Source organism: Numida meleagris, chromosome 2 (genome assembly GCF_002078875.1).
Source record: "Numida meleagris isolate 19003 breed g44 Domestic line chromosome 2, NumMel1.0, whole genome shotgun sequence".
NCBI lineage: Eukaryota > Metazoa > Chordata > Aves > Galliformes > Numididae > Numida > Numida meleagris.
This window is the reverse complement of record NC_034410.1, coordinates 59,629,537-59,648,971: the sequence shown is the minus strand read 5'-3', so window position 1 is coordinate 59,648,971 and position 19,435 is coordinate 59,629,537. Positions and strand designations below refer to the sequence as shown.

Below are 19,435 nucleotides of genomic sequence, written 5' to 3'. Positions count from 1 at the left end.
TGACCACTCATAAACCTGCTTAATTCAGGAAAAATTGGGTGAGCAAAGACTAAATATTTAAGCATCTTGAGTCAGCTTCACTCATTTTGCCTGAAACATACTCACTCTAGCAGGTCAGCTTGCAGTAACTTCTGGCAGGGGTGAGAAGCAGCTGGAAAGATCATCTTCAGCTGGCATAGCTAGAGCTGAAAAAGGACTTTATCTCTGGCCTTTTTCCATTCTAGACATACTCTGCACATTACTAATTCAGTTTTTAAAAGAAACCCACAGAATGCTTACCCAAAGAATTCTGCTGCCACAGCATTCCTGCTAAGAGGAACAATGAGCTACAACCTTGTCTTGGTGTGAGAGATAAGAAATTGGTTCTGTCTAAACATCGGGATGCACTTCTGTGCTGTGTGGGTGATAGAGCACTGGCATAGGCTGCCAGAGAGGATGTGGTCTCCTCTTTGGAGATCTCCCAAAGCCACCTGGATGAGAGCCTGAGCTCCCTGCTCTGGGTGGTCCTACTTGAGAAGGGGTTGGACCAGATGAACTCCAGAGGGCCCTGCCAGCCTCAGCCATTCTGTGATTCTCTGCAATTCCATATTTGCAACTACTGTTCTAGTCTAGAGTGGAGTGGCTGGATAGGAGCTGCACAAACTGTGAGATAAATGCTGCTCAGAGATGAGGACTGTAACATCCAATGGGCACTAACTTCAGGGTACACATGAACTTCCTTAGCTGATGAGCAGTGGAAACATGAGGAACAGAAACCATTTGAAGAAAGCGGAGAAAAAAAGAGAAAAGAGATACTGGATAAACCTAAGTCTGACAGAGGCAAACAACAGAGGACACATGCTTTGTGAAAAGGCCTTAAATCGATGCAGAGAGCTTAAGAGAGCTTTGACAGACAAGAGATTTTAGTAAGGTGCCATCGTGTCTTAAAAAGTTTGTTCCTGGACCCTCATGGACAATAAATGCTGGTTTCTTCTTTCTTCTTGACTAGTTGCAGTGTTCTAGTAAAGGATATGTAAGTCTCAATTCAGGAAAGAGTCCCTCTGTTGGGACCACTGCATAAGCAAGGCTCTGAGGTGTGGGAGGGCTCCTTATTGTGTCAAGGCAGCAGCTGGCACTGCTGCAGAAATGCATGACAAATTACAAATGCTCTTATTGCCAGAGATGAGCAGAAAACCACCCGGGCATGCTTAAGCTCTCCATTCTGGGCAACTGTGCACGTCCAAAATGTACTATTGATGTGGAAACAAACCCTTCAGCCTCCAATGTCCCTTACAAATACTGTATGTGTTCTCACATCCCCATAGCCACGCTTACCTCCAGTGCTCTTCTGCTGCATACGTGCTGGATCATGAATACTATGGGTCTCAGTCATTCCCTTGTAGATTTACCATTGCTCTCTCACTGCTATGACCCCCACCTCTCACAAGACTCTTTTTTTTTGTCATTTCCTGACATACTATGCTAGATAGTGGTACATTCACTTCATAATCAAACATCTGGGTCTTTATTCCACGAGTGAAATATACAGAACAGTAGCAGCAGGTGAAGAGGTGCAGAAATTAGGTTTTTCAGAATTTGAAGTTGTTTTTTAATGGGTTCATGTGGTAGTGCTAATGATGGATGCTATTGCAGTTATTAAAACACACATTCTATAATAATGAAAAATAGGCATAGAAGTGTCTCATATAAACCCAAGGGCCAATGCTTATATAAATTAAAAAATAAAGGGAGAAGCAGTAAGTATTTAGAACTTATAATAACTTAAACAACAGAGTTCTGCATTTCTGGGTGTGCTGGAGATTTTCCACAGATACTTCCTATGGAAAGAATTTATGAATCAAAGTACAAGAGTTGTCCAGGGAAGATTGGTCCCACATGGATACTGTTGCTGTTTTAACTCAGCCGGATTTTCTGAACTATTCACTATGAACAGATTGTATTCATAAGTACAGGAAGCATTTGCATTTAGTGTAGCAAAATCATCTGTAGCAGAAATTAACACACTCCATATAGCGTTTAATCAGAAAACAGAATAGATGTCTGATCAGAATAAGACATTTAGAAGGAAAAGATACAGCAAGCCAAGTTTTGTTCTTGGTTGGCATTGCCATAAAGAGTGCAGCAGCACAGTTCAGAGCAAAACATAGCCAGATTAATTTACTTTCTACTTGCATTGGCTTCTTGTGAGTTGTTATTTCATATTTATGAAGAAAGAGGAGCTGAAATGTGTTTTTTTAGTAGCATTAAAAATGGCCAAGACTATTTATTCTGGATGGTAGTACCTAGTGTACATTTGAGGGAAGAGTTAGATGACATTTATCTTTTCTTTTTTTTTCAAATTCTGCTTCCCGGGTATCAGCATATTTCTACTCTCCCTTTCCTCTTCCAGAAGTCAAAAGCTATACCATTCTTAGAAAAACTTTTGGCCCAAGACTGTGAGGTTGGAACCGACCTCAACTCTTCTAGAAATAAATAGGTCAGAAGGGTTTGGGGATACCTTTGCATTCTCAGACACATATAGTAATTCACATGACTGCAACTCAAGACTAAAAACAAGACTTGGAGTTCTCTTTAAATTATCTTCCCTGGCATGAAAATTTTGCAACCAGCTTATCTGTATTAGGGTTGTAATTGTTTAAGTTCATTAGATAACACACCTACACTTGGAAGAAGATTAGGGTTGGGCAGAAATGCTACCAATGTTTAATTATGTTTATGCAAATCCTTTTTATCTAGAAATACCTAGACTACTAGAATACTGTTGTTTCACAGCTATGTCCTGGACCGGTTCAGTGAAGTGCATGATACTTATAAACCAAAACTTTGGAAAAGTAAATATATTCCTGGTTTGAATTTTAGGAGATAAGCTATTGGTTTAACTGGTGTTCCTACCATTGCAAAGTATACTGTTCAGAGTTGTAAAGTGGTGCAAAGAATCATGCTGAGTGATTCAAGAGTATTGGGATGGGCAGAAGTTTCCTTGCAGTCATGGGAGTTGGGGAATTCAGCTCTGCTAAATTCTGGTTCCTTATCCACCACGGAGCTGATCCTAAATGTCTCTCTTGCTGATCTTCCCAGGGAAGCAAATTTTTATCTGTTATCTCAAGGGCTGCATCCTTTTAAATCCGTGGGATATCCATGAAATTCTTACCACAGTCTGAAGAACTTTTCCATTGGCTTCTGGAAATGCTGAGCAGAGGCTGGGTATGGTATCTGAAGTTTTCCTGGAGCAGAAGCAAATGCATTTCTCCAACAGTGCTGGACTATAATCGGTGTGCCAGTCTAATTTTAATGCAGTTTGTCCAACACTGAGCATGTGCCACAGACTCTTACTTTAGATCTAAACAGGGACTTCAAGAACCCTTCAGAGCTACATGGAGCCAAGAAAGTATAACAAATTTTTGGAGGAGATCCCCTGGGTATGTGTCTTTAGGGACATAGGAATGGAACAGAGCTGGTAACTTAAAGATGCTTTTCTGAGAGCACAAGAGCTCTCCATTGCCCCAGCGTAAGAAATCAAGCAGAGGAGACAGGAAGCCAGCATGGCTGAACAAGGACCTGCTGGTCAGACTGATTGATAAGAAGGAAAAGTACAGACAGTGGAAGCAGGGATGAGTACCCTGGGAGCTACACAGGGATGCTGTCTGGACATGCAGAGATGGGATCAGGAAAGCTAAGGTGCACATGTAACTGGACTTGGCAAGGGAAATGAAAAATAACAATAAGGGATTCTTTAGATATATTGGTCATAAGAGACAGGCCAAGGAGAATGTACCCCTCTGATAAATGAGGAGGGAGAACTGGCTTCAACAAACATGGAGAAGGCTGTGGAATTCAATGAGTTCTTTGCTTTGGTCTTCACTGGCAGCCAGGCTTCCCACACCTCTCATGTCTCTGAACCTCCAGGAGGGGACTGGGGGAAGCAAAATCCCTCCCACTGTAAGAGTCCGAGACTGCCTCATGAGGCTGAATGCGTGTAAGTCTATGGGGCCCGACAACATGCATCCTAGAGTCCTTCTGGACTAGAGTCCGGAAGGAACTGGCTGATGTGTTTACCAAGCCACTCTCCATCATGTTTGAAAAGTCATGGCTGTCAGATGAAGTCCCTTGTGACTGGGAAGAGGGACAAGGGACACATAACTCCCATTTTTTAAGAAAGGGAGAAAGGAAGACCTGGAGACCTACAGGCTGGTGAGCCTCATCCTTGTGCCTGGGAAGATCATGGAGCAGATCCTCTTGGAAGAGATGTTAAGGCATGTGTGAGACAAGGAGGTGATCCAAGACAGCCAATGTGGCTTCACCAAGGACAGATCATGTCTGACTGGTCTGGTGGCCTTCTGTGAGGGAGTGATGGCATTGGTGGGCAAAAGAAGGTCAACTGATGTCATCTATCTGGACTTGTGCAAGGCCTTTGACATGGTCCTGCACTACATCCTTGTCTCTGAATAGGAGAGATATGGATTTGAAGGCTGAACTATTCAGTGAATAAAGAGTTGGTTGGATGGTCACAGCAAGAGAGTTGTGGTCAACGTATCTATATCCAAGTAGAGGCCGGTTGTGAGTGGTGTCCTCTGGGAGTCTGTCTTCAGAGCAGTGCTTTTCAATGTCTTTATAAATGGTACAGACAGTGAGATCGAGTGCACCCTCAGCAAGTTTGCTGATGACACACCAAGATGAGTGGTGCAGTTGATAAAATAGAAGGAAGGGATGCCAACCATAGGGATCTCAACAGGCTTGAAAAATGGGCACATAAGAGTTGAATGAGGTTTGATAAGACTAAGTGCAAGGTGTTGCACTTGGGTTGGAGCAGTCTCAGGCATGAGTGCAGATAGGGAGAAGAACTTGAGAACAGCCCTGCCGAGAAGGACTTGGGAGTCCTGTTGGATGAAAAGCTGTACATGATCCACCAGTGTGCGCTTGCAATTCAGAAGGCCAAGAGTATCCTGGCCTGCATCAAAAGAGGGGTGGCAGTAGTGAGAGGGAGGCAATTGTCCCCCTCTACTCTGCCCTCGTGAAGCCCCATCTGGAGTACTGTGTCCAGGCCTGGGGCCCCCAACACAGGAAAGATCTGGAGCTTTTGGAGAGGAGGGCCAGAAAAATCCAGAGGAGGGCCACAAAAACGATCAAAGGGCTGAAGCATCTCTTCAGTGAAGAAAGGTTAAAGGAGTTGGGCTTGTTTAGCTTGGAGAGGACTCCAGGGAGACCCTGGAGTGGCCTTCCAGTACTTGAAGGGAGCTTATAAACAAGGGGGAGACCAACTTTTTACATGGGCTGATAGTGATAGGACATGGAGGAATGGTCTTAAATTAAGAAAGAGGAGATTTAGGTTAGATGTTAGGCAGAAAATCTTTACTCAGAGGGTGGTGAGGCACTGGAACAGGTTGTCTGGAGAAGTTGTGGATGCCCCATCCCTGGAGGTGTTCAAGGCCAGGCTGAATGGGATCCTGGGCAGCCTGAGCTGTGGGGTGGCTTCCCTGTCCATGGCAGGAGGGTTGGAACCAGATGATCTCTGAGGTTCCTTGCAACCTAAGGCATTCTATGTTTCTATACTAACTTAACGTTAAGGGGAAATATAGAGGTTTTTCCCTACCTTCCTGTGTCCCCTCTTCGATTTTCACAACCACCCTGAGAGCTAGAAGAGAGCAGCAGTGCACAGTTTTTGCATGGTCTGGAAAACAGGGTGACTAGTTTTGAGAGGAGCACTGCAACGTGTGCTTCAACAGTCTCCCAGCTCTCCGTCTGGATATCTTTTCAAAACAGGGTTTTTGCATGCTGGCACAGCACTATGAAGAAATGTGCACTGCTGTTTCAGTATGCTTTCTGAGACATATGGAAATATTTCAGTTCCTCAGTTTTCTCACTCTAGCATCTATTGAAAAAAAATTGGAAGTCTGATATGGTAGTATTTAGTTATTCTTTCTGCATGAGAAACAAGCAAAGCATCTACTGTTAATGATGGATGTTTAAAAACCATAAACTTGTTGTCCATATTTGCTAGCAGTTGGGGAAGAAAGTTGATCTTTCCTAAAAACACTGAAGCAGATGCAAGCAGTGTGAATGCCAGAATATCCCTACAAATTCTCCTAACATGAAACAGTTTTGGACAGTTCAGGACATCTGGAGTGAATATGGGAGAGGGAAATGAAAAATTTCTTGAATGTACTTAAAGGCTGAAATAGAATCACAGTGGCGTAGACATGCAGAAACCCTGAATGAAATACACACATGGATATGGCAGAACGCTTAAGAGGAAGTCAGCCTGCTAGGAGCAAAACTATTTTTAGTCTTCTAATGAAGAAAGCAGCTGTATTTAAGAAAGCCAGTCACTCACTGCTTGGAAAATCAGCTGGAACTCTTTCTGGGTCCTGATGTTCTTGGTTTCAAGAGGAAAATCTTATGTATAAGCTCTTTCAGCCCTCAAGAACCTTAAATGGCAGTCGCATTGGGTTTTGAAGCACAGTTGGGAGCTTCTTGGGAACGTATTCACAGACTTCTGTTGGAGCCCATGATCACTCTGCGGTGTTCAACCACTCCTGGAATGAGCATTTCTTTAGGAGAGAGCGAGGATCCAGCAAAGTCCTCTGAGATGTGCATTGAGCACAGCATTGAATTGTGCTTTTTTTGTTGGTTCTGTGCTGTGCTGCTTGTTATACAACTTCTATTTCCGTTCTTACTTTCCCCAGAGTGGTAATGGGGAGCAGCACTTTATCCAATGCGTTGTAAAACCTGTCTTTTCTTATTTGTGTAGTGTGTGTGTTAGGCATGGGAAAGGAGCAGAGCCACTTCATTTTGCTGCCCTAGTGAAACTGGAAGCAGAATTGTGAAAACTTGCTCTTCTTTGTTATGTACCTTATTTATACAGAATGGCTCTTTTGTAAGGCTTTTTTGGTATAAAATATAGAGATGTCTTTTTCTGTCATATTGCTGAGTTAAACAAATGCTCAAAGTGAATTACGTGTATTCTGGCTGTGACAGGAATGGACAATAGTTATCTCAAGGTCAAATCCGTTGAATGTGCTTGCAGAAAGTAAATGAGACAGCTTGATTTTCTGCTGGGTTGAGAAATCATTTCTGAACCAGTTAAAGTAGATGCATCACAAAAGGCTGAATTTAGAGGAAAGGGATTTAAGCTTAACCTAAGTGTCAGGGAAGTGTAACTGAAGTCATCTGCATGAGATGTCCAGGCATTTTCAGTGAGAAGATGAGGGTTAGTGAGGAAGTGGTTTTGGAAACCTACTTCTGCAGACGGTCTATCAATTTTCATCAATAGCTGCTGGCCAGCACCATCAGGAACAGGACAAGATCCTGAAGGCAAGGCGAAGGCAGGAGAGGGCTCTGGGACCTGCAGGTATTCCTTCTGCTGGACAACTTCAGTGGATTCCTTTGGTCATTTCTGGCTCCCAGCCTCGTATTTAGAAACACATCCCTTGCTTGCCTGTCATAGGTTTTCATGCATGCAGTGCCTCATACAGTGGGGAAAGTGTGCAGGAAGGAAGGGTTTGTAAGCTACAGGAAGAATGTCTGAATCTCTCTTTTTTTCAGTAAGACAGCAGCCTGGGGAAGAGATTGATGCTCCCAGCCTCTTCCCATTTGCTTGTCCCCGCCATGTGCCTGCAAAGGGCTATCTGCTGCAGATCTCATGGCAATCTCCTCTGTGATCAGTCCCTAAACCTGTGTCTGCTTAAACAATATCATTTTAAAAAATAACCTCTGTTACAAGACAGGGAAGATCATTCTGGCTGAATTGCATAAGGAGAAATTACATGAGTATTTACTCTGGCACGCACTGGGCAGCTTGGGGACAGTGACAGGCGGCTGGCGGGGCTTAGGATACAGAGTCCCTCTGCCTGACCCAGGGCAGCCGGAGTAGCACGTCTGGCTACAGCCTCTGTTATCTGCCGCAAGTACCTGAAGTTTTCAGCTGGTTTCAACAGAGCCTGTTTTGCATAAACCACTTCTATTTTCCCATTACTCATATGTCCTTTTGTTAATAACATAATGTAAATAATTCTGGGCTGGATTTGGCATTCATTTAAACAGGTGTAACGCTAAAGCAGCCTTAATTGGTTTCAGTGTTTCTGGCACTCTCTCTGGCTGCACTTTCTAAAGGAGTTTACTTGCTTTTGCATTTGAAGGCTTGTTACCATAATTCAGCCATCAGTCTGCTGCTTTTAATGTTAATTCAGTTTCAGAGCTTGGTAGGAGGCAAGATAAAATGTCTCAGGCTGCATCCTCGGGTTATTCTCTGAGTGGACCATGTTTTAACTGGATGCAGTGGGCTTTGGCGAAGGGAGGCCTGTGATATTTTTAGTCCTCAGGAATCTGTAAAAGTGAAAAAATGATTATCTGGTTTCTGTATAAATACCACATCCAAAGCACACCTGTCTTCTGCCATGTGGTCCAGCTAATTGGTTTTTGATCTATTTTTACTGTTCTTAGCTGAAAGGCAATTTTTTTGTTAAGTTTCACAGAAAGCTGTAGAGCTGTTTTAGGGTTTTGTAGCTGTGAAAAATAGCCGTGGTTCTGTTTTTTAAAAAGCATTCTCAAGGAATAATTACAATGATTGAGCATGCTGCTTAAAAAAACCAGAAGCGTGTACATTTTTCATAGCTACATAGCTCTAAAACGGCTTTGTGGGTTTCTTCACAGATTCAGGAAACTTAAAAATAAAAAGGAGCAAATCTATCTGTGAGCTTGGCAACAGCTGAAGTTTATATTTCACAAGTATCTGAAAGTGGGTTCCTCCCCATTTGCAGACGCATATGCCAAAGTTTTAAACTGACAGCACAAAGTTTATGCTGCGAGCTTCATGAAGGAGCAAAGCAGCATTTTTCTGCTCTATGCCATCCTGCAGTTATGCATGACCAGTTGGGTAGTTATTATTATTGTTTATGAATTCCTTGCCTTGAGGTTGTGCATAAGAGCGAGTCGGCATTGCTGAACTGGGAACCGTAGACATGCAAATAGCAGAAAGGTTGCCCCTGCTGCTAAACTTTCAGCAGTATTTTGTATTCCATTCTTGTCTGTATTAAAACACAGAATGTACTGAATGGGCCAAACTCTGAAATCCTTATTTGGTTATTATGGGGAGAGAGAAAGGGCTGTGATTCATTAGGAAGGAGATGAATAGGGGACAGCAGTGAAGGTCTATGGAAGATAGTTGGGGAGCTGCCGTTCCCTTGTTCCATAACCCAGCAACACAGGAATCATCTGAGCATGGCGAGGTGGCTCTGTCAGGAGTGATGCATGGGATATTCCTCACGCTGGGGCAAACACAGGAGCAGCGTAAGGAGAGGGCTGCTGCTGTGAGGTGCAGTTCAGAGCACGTGCACAGGATTAATGGGGAAGGGAAGCCCTGGAGACCTCCTGGTAAATGCTTGCCACTGCAAAGGTGGCTTGGGTGGAAACCGTTGCATGGGATGCTCCTAAACAAATTAGAAAGACCGAGGTTTGTTTTTAATTTTGATGGAAGGCTAAAGTATCTGGAGTTGTGTCTTAGGTCAAGCCAAAGCAGTGCGGGTAGGGGAACAAAAGCTGCAGTCAGAGCAGGCTCCAAATGGCAGCTCACTAATCCCACTTCGGTGTTTCGCCTGGAGCAGCAGGAGTTACAGATGTTTGCTTGCATCATCGCAGTGCAGTCTCTGATGATGGTGGTTTGTGTTGTTGTAATCCCACAGAAATTATACTTTGGCTTCAGTACTGCGACTTGCCTGGGCATGGCTGATCATTATCTGCTCTTCAAGATTAGTGCTGTGAACTTCATGGTAGAGGAGGATGAATTTGGGGCTGGGTCTCCGAGAATATGACATAAAAAATGCTGTTACCTTTATTCCCCCATGGTGACCAGCAGAAAAGGAAGCAGAGAGCCACACACAGAAGGCCGGTTTGCTGGGATATATTCAGGTACTGAACTTGGTGCGCAGGCCACCACAGCCCTGGTAGGGAGCCTTTCAGCACAGGCCCGTGAATGCTGCAAATGGCATCAGGAGGAGATTTTCTCATTCCCCCCTCCTCCTCTCTATGTTAGAGAGGATCCAGGTGCTGCATGGGCTGCACCGCTACCTGTGAGGGGAGGAGGTTCGCTGCGGCCTGCAGAGCTCTCTGGGCACTGCACAGCTGTCCGTGTGCAGAGTCACAAAGTCTCCTCATTTTGCAGAGATCGGAGGGGACAAACATTTAAATATTAGCTCAGCTATTTAAACCCTGTGGCAACGCCAGTCTCCTTGGCACAGTGTGTTGCATCTAACGATAAGACGCTCAGTCAGTCAGCTGGTGGCCCGCATGGCACTGTAAGAAATACACAGATAATTTCAGGGTGAGGGACAGAAGGAACAGAACCGATCGTAAGTTTTATGATGATTGCTAATCTCAGAATCTGTCAGAAACCTGTGCCGAGAGATCTATGCTGTCGCTCTCCAGTAGGCTCTGTTTTCCCAGAGACTTCCAGAGGATTCATGGATAAGTGGTACTGCAGATGAAAAACTGACATAAAAAAAACCGTTTCTTCAGCAAAAGTTTTCTGCAGGAAAATGTTTTCTGGTAAATAATTACATTTTTGTCCACTAGATGGCTTCCCCCTCTCCACCCCCTCCCCCAACCTGTGACCTGCTGGGGTTACATGTGGCTGATTTCACGTGTGGTTGATTCAGATTGCTCTATCTAAAGCAGTATTATCTGAGGCTTAATTCAGACACTGGTAACACTTTGCTCAAAAAAAAAAAATCTAATTAAGTACAGCATGCAAGGCTTATGTATCCTGTTATGTAAATTTTCCTACTTGGAGCAAAGTCTCCTGTACGTTGGCACAAAGAAAAATTCAAGTTAAAATGTTTTTAGCAAAATGTTTGCCAGCAAACAATGTTTGCTTATGATATGAAGTTATTAAAGACCACAGAGCACATTCTGTGGTTATTAAGTCTTCAACACTGACACTGAAAACTAATGCAAAATCTTCCAGACCTTGTTTTGGTTTGGCTAGGGGACTTTAGGAATCCGAAATAGAGGAGTTCTCCCCCCTTACCCACCCATCCTGTAGTATAATATTAATTAATGATGTTTGGAAGCAAATTTAGGTTCTGCAATTATTGTAATTAAGTGAGACAGATGGGATAGAACTCTGCATTATGTGGCTTAAGCCAAATCAAATGGAGTGCAAAAAAAGAAAAAGATTAATTTACATTATTTACATTGAGGAAAGTCTCTCTGTGAGTGACTGTGTGAGTCCCAGGGACTGGTGAGGTACAGCAGGGCTGTTGTGTTTGTCAGGTGAATGAATAAGACAGTGGTCAAGGGAAGAGCAACCTGAATTTGTGAAACATGCAGTGTTCAGGGTATGACGAATACTAAAATAATAATACATTCCAGCAAACAATTTTTTATTATTTTTTAGTAATTATTTTCATTGAAAAAGCATAACGTAGTGAAATTAAAAGATTACTCACCAAGCTGCTATTCACCATTTCACTGAACAAAATATAAGGAAATTGGTGCAGCTTTAGATCAGTAAAAAGTTCTCAAGAAATATACCTGCAAGACTGATTTGGGAACTCATCCCTGCAGAAGGCGAGACGACTTCTGCCACGAACTATTAGTGTCCTCCCAAGAAGCTCAGTCCCGTGCTCCTACTAGTTCTGGGGACTTTCTGCAAGGAAATGACTGCGGGACCATGCTTGGAGATGCAGTTCCTCAGTTCATTTAATAGCCAGTATCTGTTCAGGGTGAAGATCCCATTTCTAGCTGTTGAACAAGAGCAGGCCTTTCTTTTCCTGTCAACTTCCTGATAGCCACAGGGGAAGAAAGAAATATGTTCTCGTTTTCAGCATCCCTTGTTCTCCTTGCTTTTCTAAAGAGGAAGCAAGCAAGCTATTTCTGTTACTCATCCTTTCCTCTAGCCTCCTTCTTTCAGGATCTTTATCTCTTATGAATCATTCCAGTGCCCATTTTTGCCCCTAGTTTCAGCTTTCACAAGCTTCAGCATGAAGTTAGGGGGCTGCTGGGCTGCCCTGTGTAGCACATGGGCCTGCAAGAGATCAGGATGATGCTACGGTAATTTCACTCGGCACTGGGATGGAGGAGCAGCACAAGCAGAGAAGCTGCTTCTCTGCAAATTCAGCAAGCCAGTGTTGCAACAGTTTGCGTTAGGTTTGAACTTGAAAAAGCTATTTTGCTACCATGAGTCTTAATATTTTGTTCTCACCGAAGCTTAGATTCTGTGGGAAATCACAACTGAGACCAGTGTCCACACTTGCCAGGGAAATCTTGCAACTAAAAAGCATCTGAGAGGGTTTTTAAGCCCCATTTGACTAATATCAGAAGGATTAGCACTTTTTTGTTCAGTGCCAACACAAGAAAACCTCGTGTGCTTTAAGCTGAAGGGTACATATATATGGGTGTTGCTGGGTTAGGGTTATGAGGATCATGGTGTATAAAATCCAGGTACACTCATGGCCCTGGGGCATGGAGAGTTTCAGGGCTGAGCCAGCTATTGTGCTATGTGTCTCTTGAATGAATAGGATGGAGGGACGTGCTCTTTTGGCTCATGAGTGAGATGATATAGTTTGACGTTTTCAGTGTAAGAGGTGTAAGACACTAATTTAATACTGTCAATCCAGTGGTGGTCAGCTAAGCAAGTTGGTTAGAAACATCAGTGGTGATACATATGCATAGATTTTTGAGCTTCTTCTGCTTTCAGTTCCATCTGTACAGGTTTTGACTTCCTAGACTTCCCACATCAGGCTTATTCCAGTGCTCCTTGGGGCAGAGTAGTGGGCACAGAAGGAAGGATAAAGGTGAATGGAACCAAAATGCATGCTCCAATTTTACTATATGCCATGTATGTTCCCTTCCATGTGTTTCAACCATTTGGCCTGGTAGACAGTGATCCTTCGGGCCAACAGGAACTGTGAAGCCACAAAAAAAAACCAAACAAGTAGTAGCAGTTGAGACTTCTGCAGTAGCATCAGTGCTATAGAGATGTTTTTAGGGAGAACCTTCTCTTGTATAGAAATGTGTGTGTTAATGAATGTGCAGTGGTAACAGTCTCGGTTTTTATATCTCCTCTCTTGTCTAGCTATCTGCCCATCGTAGGATGAAGAGACCAAGTGAGGTTCTCCAACCCCAACTAGAGTAATCCAGAAACTACAGCACTTAAAAAAAATTGTTTTGTTTGTTGTAGCAGTTGAATAGCCTCAACGCAATATCAAAATCACTTGGGAGGTGATGTGTGGGTTTCCTGTCCTGATGCTGCAGGTATCTGGCATGCTGTGAAGCCAGAGCTCTTACTAAGTGCAGTGGGAGTTTGGAAGAGCCAGGTCATGCTGTCTTTGAACTCTCTGTAGTGACAAATCCAAAAGGCAGTAAATAATAGCTTAGTACTCAGTCCTTACCTGTGCTGATCCCATGAAATTCAGGATAAGGGAGCAAAGATTGAACTAAGCCACCTTTAATCCATCTTCAATCTCAGCACTGGCCAAGGATCTCCTTGAACCAGTGGCAGTTTATTAAAGTACTGCAGCTCTTGTTCCAACAATCTCAAGCTTGCTCACAGTGAGTCCTCAGCTGGAGGAGGGCAGGTCGTGTACAGACCAGCCGTGTTCATTTGCAGCTTTCCTGTGCCACTGTTGTGCCTCCATAAAGACCATGCTGAGGTCCTTTCATCTCATCCAGCACTGTGCATTCCCCTCTCTAGGCTAAAGCAAAATGCTCTTTACCACCTGGAAACCTGTCACAGAGATGTGAGTAACCCAAACACGACTTTGCTAAGGAAATATAGATTCCTTTTGTGTATCTGAAATACTGCTGCCAAACCTGTGCTACAAAAGGTCAGGGACAAGAAGTGAGTAAACCACAAGTATTCAGTAACACAAGACCAAGAAGATGTGCATGTCCCTGGAAATAAATGTGGTGCCGGGCTGGACAGAAGAGGACTTGCTGAAATTTTTCTCTGTCTTTTCAGTTGAGACATGGGCTTCCAAAGTTGAAAGCAGCCATTGAGGTTCAGTCTCATGCTGGTGTGGGTGAAGAGCGGCTCTGCGGACCTGATCAGGCACACGGACTCTCGGCTTCATCAGAGACCGTCCCCAGCCTCAGTACCTGGGTGCCAGACACACCAATGGGCTGCCGCTGCCCTGCCCTATCACATCAGCTTCCTGAGCACAGCACTGCCTTGCTGGCATAGGGCTCCCTTTAACATCTCAGGAAGACAACAATTTCTTCTCAGGATTTGGTGAGATCCAGTTTGGTTTACATCTTAATGATTGGCCATGAAAAACATGAGTGACACATACCTGTTATGAATTAGGATATGCTGTTAGCTGAGCCTTTGAATGTGTGTTTAATTTTCAGTTAGATGCTTAATTACTGTGTGACCTGTTTAACATTTCAGACTCATTCCTTTTTTAAAGACTGCAAAAAAAAAAAAAAAAAAAAAAAGTTATATCCAAGCTGGAATGAGAAATACGAAAGTTTTTTCTGTATCATTTTAAAAAGGTTTATGAACAAATTTCTTTTCAGAGTGGTTTGCTCTCAATCCTAAGAAGACATCTGCCAGCAGCTGGCTGGGAAAATGCTAAAGTTAGTCTGAAAAGTAATAAAGCTCGCATGATGTGAAACTGCACAATGCTGAGCCCATTCGTAACCACAACTAGATTTCCTTGTCATTCTGGAAAAAAAAATGTGAAGTGTCTGGGGGCTTTCTTTGTTGCATTTTTTCTTAAAGGGATTTTCTTTTAGGAAGGCAGCACGAAAGGGATTTTTGTTGGTTAGTTTTCTGTCAAAACTTTGTGATGATGGGCAAGCAATAGGATTTTGGCAGGAAAGTATCACATCCTGCATTACAGAATGATTTGTTCTCTTGTTATGTACCAAGTGAGAGCCCTTTCTGGATTTATCGATTTTTCTAGGCATTTGCATAGGAAGTCATTACAGCACCTTTTTAACTGATAAAGCTTCCACATTGTTGCATGTTTCTGCATGTCTTAAAGCTTCCTGGGCAAGCTATTGATGGGGTCAGATGCTCTAGAGAAGCAGAAAGTCATTCTGTGCAGTTTCTTGGATGAGAGACGAGCCTTGTTGCTATTCCACAATGTGTTGGCTCTCCCCTCCCTCTTTGCACAGAGCATGCTAACTTCAGAAATCACTTGCTCCTTTCTATTAGAGATTCCCAGCCTGACACATCACAGGGGAAGACATAAAAGAAGGAAAAAGCACAACTATTCAGATGGAGGAAACTATGCCCTTTTCCTTGTAGGAATCAAAAAAAGCAATGCTTGCCCAGCTCTGCCGTTTCCATGTTGATTTGAGTGCTAAAAATGTTGCACACGTGTTATATTGGGGCAGAGTTATCCAGGGACTTCGTATTCATTCAGATTCACGTAACTATTGACCAGAAGCAAGGTTAAGTTGAGCCTGTTTAAAAATTAACCCGTGTGAAAAAAAAAGAAAAAAATTACATAACGCTGTAACACTCTTCAGGCAAGCAGTCAGCTTTCTCGCATTAAGTCATCTCCAGTGGTGTGCAGGCTGTGCTTAGAGGCAACACATCCCCAGCAGCTCCTATGCCTGAAAAGTTTTGTGCTGTTGCTTTGAACTGGTAATTCTCTGATGATCTTTCTGATGCTGCAGTGTGGCAACAAGCACGCATACTCATTTCCGCATTTATTTTCCTGAACACCGTCTCCCAAAAATGTATGTAGGTCTCTCCAAAAGTAATGCCTCCTATTTATTTCCAGGGAAACTGCAACAGATACAAAGAGTACAATGATAGTATTTGATAGACCAAATTCTCAGCTACAGGACAGTATTTTTCAACAGAGTCGTCACCACTAGGTGAGCATTTTTGCCAGCGATGAACAAGAGCCTGCATGCTGCACTTGTAAAAATCTGCACCAGCGGAAGGACCCACTGTCAACACTGCTGAAACATCCCACCCACCACCTCACTGTGCTCGCATCCACTGTTTGGTCTCCATCAACATTCAGCAAGTATTGGTGAATGTCACTGGATGCCATTTTTTCTGCATGGAGGAATACAATGACACATCTTTCATCCACACTTCCATGTCAGACGCCATTTTGTCAGACTGCCCCTCTGCTGCCATCTGTCACATGGCAGCAAAATGTGACGGAATATTGGCAGAAAGGTTCAGCCTCTACTGCCATACCACCAACATCTGCCTCTGACATTGTGGGCCAACATAATAACATAGGAGGCATTACTTTTGGGGCAGCCCTTGTACCTTTCAACACACCCATTTCTAGTTCTGTGCTCCTAAAGCAGCTGAAGTGTTGGGTATGGGAAAATGCAGGAAACTGCATGTGTTCTAGGAGTGCTCTCACTAAAGGTTCCATCTCCCTTTGAGCCTGTGATTTGTCAGTGCAGGGGAAGGTGAGGGGAGTGTGTTAGGAAGCAATAATCCACGGCCTGTGGTAAATTTAGACCCCGTAATTCAGAGTTAGCTGTGATTCCTGCTGTCAGGAGCACAGAGCTAAGTAAAGGTTAGATTTCTTCTCCCGCTGTATTTTCATTCAGATTAATATTTAAGCCACGCTGGCGGTGCGTCCAGGAGAACAGTCGGTCCTTTTACAGCCACCAGCGGCAAGAGGCTGGGGCGACTGGAGCTCGCCCGCCAGCTGTTTGAGCAAAGTGAGCACCGTGGTGCAGCTGGCCCCGCACCGTGTGTTTCCACAGCTCTCCCACTCCCGTGCTCGCCCGCTGGCCGCAGCTCTCTCCTTCCTTGCGGTGCCTGCTGCTGACAGTGTATCTCTCCTCAGCTGAGATTACTGCCTGTGACCTACTTTGAAAAAGGTGTGAACCAAGGTTCACAAATTGTCTTGGAAGTTTGCCACGAGGTTGGTGTGCAAACATGCGCGGGCTGGGAGGCTGCTGTCAGAGCAGAACTGGCTGTCTCCGCGTCCTTCCAGATGCAGCACGCGTTCCTCCGCCAGCCCCGGCTTCACAATTCATCTTTGTGCTCTCGAGTGCGGCATATTGATTTCCTGGGCAGGCCACGAGGTTAGAGAGCCTCTGGCCAATGAGCCCTCCGTGCCTTCTGGCTCTCAGAGCAGCTGAAGTAGTAACAGAGATGAATAAAGGGCTTCAGGCGGAGCTGTCAGCTGGAGCCTCGCAGCCGTAGTAGCTGTAGTAAAAGCAGTGGCAGTGGTATCAGAATACAAGTCACAAAGGAGAGCGGATGGCAATACTTTATTTACACAGTTCATCTGTTTACTATAATCCGCTCGTTTGTAGTGTAATGTAAACTTGCAATTACCAAAGCTGCTTTCCATGCCAGATGAACGGTTTAACCTGCGCGTCATTCCAAAATGCTGATAGAGGAGAGAATGGAACTGCCGGGAGGATTGCAGCCTGAAAGCTGCACGGGTTTGATTTTCTCTTCTTTCCCTTCCTTATGTAAGCTCTGTGCCGCAGAGGAAAGTTTCCACAGACTCAGAAGATCATCTGCAGTCTCAAATCCACTTGAACGATAAGGTTTTTTTTCCCCCAAGGCTAACGTATTACATACCTACTCAGCACAGGGCTGCCTGTTATCTGATAAGATAATTAGCATCAGACACTAGGAAAAGCACATGTACTTTTAAAAAGCAGCATGACTGAACGCTCACAGAGAGAGTTAAGGCTCGTGCTTATCAGAGCTTTTCCATGCAGAAGACTTGCGCTAGTCTTTGACTTTCGGTCAAGAAGTCCTTTATTAAATTAGCAATGCAAATGTGTTTTACTTTATTCATGTGGAATTTTAGTGTGTCGGATGGCCTCCCTCTCGAGCACTCTGGGGCTTTTTACAGATTTACTGTGGGCCAAGAGTTCCAGCTTTGGCTCTGAGTATTTTTGTTTGTTTTATCCTCTGCAAAGACATCTGTTCTACATGGCTCTCCACCTTGGCTGCGGTTCAATTTCCACCAGCTTCCATGAACTCCATTATGAAACCCAAGTGCAAGCCTGCCTTTGCACGAGGACCAGCTCATGCCTCCTGTGCACAGACTTGGGGCTTCCAAATGCCCTCAGCCACCCCTCCTGAAGGACCTGGCTGTGGGGAGAAACCACCACCTTGCAGATGGCACACCTCCTCCTCCAGCCTGGCCCTCCCCTGCTAACTGAAAGCCATGAGCCCTCAAAGCCACATTGGAATAGTTTAAAAATAGGGAAAGCTGAGACAAAGACCTTTTTCAGCTGTAAAACTGGGACAACAGTGATGCTTACCCTGCCTGATACAGTCTTTGCCTGTTGCTGAACAGCTACAATGATCCAGGGTGGTCAAAGGGGAAGAAGGCAGGACATGAAACAAGAACTTGACATCTGACACTCATGAGCCCTGTTCACAAAGCAGCTGGCCCACAGGCAGGAGCTCCTGTCTGAGCATGTCGGCTGCATCCTCTGCTGCAAACCCTGCTGGCCTGGCATTGTGGTTATACACACTGTTACTGGGCTGATCCCTTGGCCTGGCAGGGTCTTTCGTAAGTCTCAACTGGGAGTGATTATTTTAATGAAACATGTTAATAGACAAATAGTTTGCCCATGAGTCGTTAGTTCTCGTGTGGAAGGCACCAAGTTGTTTTTGGTGGTGGCTGTTTTATAATAGCACAGCATTTGTGGGGCTTCCTGGGGCATGTTGCATGTCCCCACCAAAAAAGTGGGGGCAGGACTCTGAAAAATGCCCCATGTCCCTGTCATGTGTGTAGTTCTGCGTGATCATGTGAGACGCAATGGCAGCTAGGGGAACTGAAGCCAAAAGAGGTTCCCCAGTTCTTGGTGCTGTGATGGGGCTGACAGTGAAGGACTGGAGTTCTGAGCCTACCTGAAGGTGACAGGGGTACACATACAGACTCAATTTATTGCAGAACAGATGGGAACATCATCTCCACAAGAAATGTTTCTCCTCAAGACATTTTTGCAATTACTTGCAGTGGAAGAAACAGCCACCGATGCAGGGAGGTGGCAAACTCTTCCCATCCCTGATAAGTCCTCTTAGACTGACACCCAACATGTCAGCTTCTTTAAGCACTCAGCAATGAGTAAACAGATGGCAAAGAGGGACCACAGTTGGAGAGGGTAGAAAACCAGGCAGCCTATCTCAGAAATGAGAGAAGACTAGAGCAGAACAGGAAGGCATCCTGTGAGTGCTGGTAGCAGAAATGTTGCCTGACAGAAACATGGACACCAGGTGGAACTTGCCCAGTACTCTGATGTTAGCAAAAGAGCCTAGTGTTGCTTTATAAATGTCAGTCGATGCTCATCATCTTGTCACATCTCGTGTGAGATGTTTCATTTCACAGCCTCTACTGAAACATTCCAAGTACTTAAACTAAACCTGGAGAAGAAATGTAATGCAATCTTCTAGATTTGAGCAAATAGGTATGGAAATAGGATATGTGGGGCATAATGGAGGTATGGAAGAATGGAGGTGAAACTTGTGTGAAGAAGC

General features: G+C 44.3%; 1 long non-coding RNA gene across 18 annotated transcripts in view; it reads left to right on the top strand.

Annotated features, from left to right (window-relative positions):
* LOC110394168 overlaps nucleotides 1-19,435 on the top strand; it is a 120,837-nt gene that overhangs the window by 80,058 nt on the left and 21,344 nt on the right. For all 18 annotated transcript variants that reach the window (XR_002435408.1, XR_002435405.1, XR_002435413.1 and 15 more), the window contains one exon: nucleotides 13,955-14,224. This is a non-coding gene — a long non-coding RNA (uncharacterized LOC110394168). The remainder of the gene's footprint in view (nucleotides 1-13,954; nucleotides 14,225-19,435) is intronic.